Consider the following 1683-nt stretch of genomic DNA (forward strand, 5'->3'; position numbering starts at 1 on the left):
AGAGTCCTCCTTAGTGACAGATAATGTGCAGCAGCTAGAACTAAAAGTCAAATTTAACAACAACAACAACAAAAACTGGGATCAGTTGTGCTTGAAATAACTCCAATACTTACTAAGACACAAAAACCCTGATTTCTCACCTAAAACGTGGATGGAGCTAACATTCATTATGTGCCATACACGGTGGAGCTAATGCCAAAATATGTGGTTTATTCAACTTCATTATTTATCAAAATTTGACTCACCAGTTGCATTTGAGAATGCTCTAAACCTTGGAGATTCATCTACAATCAAAAAGCCCCCACTTGCACAAATCTGCCCTTTCAGTAAAGGGGAATAAAAAAGCATTAAAAAATTATCTGAAGTGGTGTTAAGTGTTATGGGAAGAGCCTTCAGTAACGAAGAATGGCTGGCAGCTACTACCCACCAACCTATTGAAGAAGTCACTTTAGAAGGCAGTGTTGAACAGAAAACTGAAGGAAAACCATTGAGCAGGACAGATGTGTGGGAAACAGGTATAAAGAGGCTCATCACCTGACTCCTCTTGCTGTATGGTTCAGCTGAATCTGGACATCACTTAAAACAAGATTTAACATTCCAACATTTAAAGGTTATTTTCCTAACTGCCCACTCCAGGCCATATACTTTATGAAGGGAGGAATCTCTAGCGTTGACAGATCTGAAGTATTTCATACTGCCAACAGTGTCTTAAATCAATTGATACAATATGTCAGTTGCTCACTGGTCTGACAGATGATGTGGTAAAAAGTGGCATCAAGAAGAGCAGAGCGTTAGCAGGAGGAGTCTCTGTGGGAAGATGCTCATGAGGCACTTAACGTGCAGAAATCACCAGGAAGTGGCAGGACCATTTGCTCTTTCTAGTTTTCTGATTCAAGCATCTGGTGTTTACCAGGCATGGTGTGTTCCTGAGTTATTTCAGCGTTGTGGATCTGCTGATGAGTTTGTTCACTCTTGGGGGAGGAGACAAAATTCAATGTTGCAATTCCTAGGAGAAAGCACTAAGTTTCATCCTTTTTCAGACATTTGCCATGAGCCAAGCAACACTATGTTCTTTCAAAGCTGCCAGGAAAAAATGAAATGCAGAGTGAATGGTGACTGACATGTTGATCATTTCTCTTATACATGATTCTACTTTTTCTTATTTGATCCTTATAATAAGCAATTTTCATTTTGCTTAGTTTCATTTAACAATATCCATGTTGGATATTCTTGGTTGTTAACTACATCTGGAACTAAAACCCCAAAATGATGTGCACATATTTTTTGCTTAATTTGAAGTAGGAAGAGGCACTTATAATCTGGATTTTTGAGTTAGGAAGACACATGCCTTTAATCCAGATCTCCAGGCAGAAAGACACACCTTTAATCTGGGTCACCCCTTCTGCCTGAGGCCTATATAAGGACATAGAAGAAGGAGGCTTTTGTTTTGTGCCTGCCTGCTTGTTCTCACCTTGCTAGGAAATGCATTCCTTCACTGGCATTAGAGCCCCCTTCCCACTTCTTTGAGATCCCGGCATCTACTGAAGATCAGCTGAGACATCCAGCCTTGTGGATTGTGCAAGTTCTGGATTCTTGGCCTTTCTATTCATAGTCAGCTATCGTTGGATTCTGAGGAACATATCCTGTAAATAATTCCAATGAATCACATTATGATTTTGAAGC

At 39.9% G+C, this 1683-nt stretch overlaps 1 pseudogene; it reads left to right on the plus strand.

Moving 5' to 3' along the window:
• The first annotated feature begins 379 nt into the window (after positions 1–379).
• Positions 380–1120, plus strand: LOC114695844 (annotated as a pseudogene).
• The last annotated feature ends 563 nt before the right edge of the window (positions 1121–1683 follow it).

This window comes from Peromyscus leucopus, chromosome 2 (assembly GCF_004664715.2).
Source record: "Peromyscus leucopus breed LL Stock chromosome 2, UCI_PerLeu_2.1, whole genome shotgun sequence".
Classification (NCBI taxonomy): Eukaryota; Metazoa; Chordata; class Mammalia; order Rodentia; family Cricetidae; genus Peromyscus; species Peromyscus leucopus.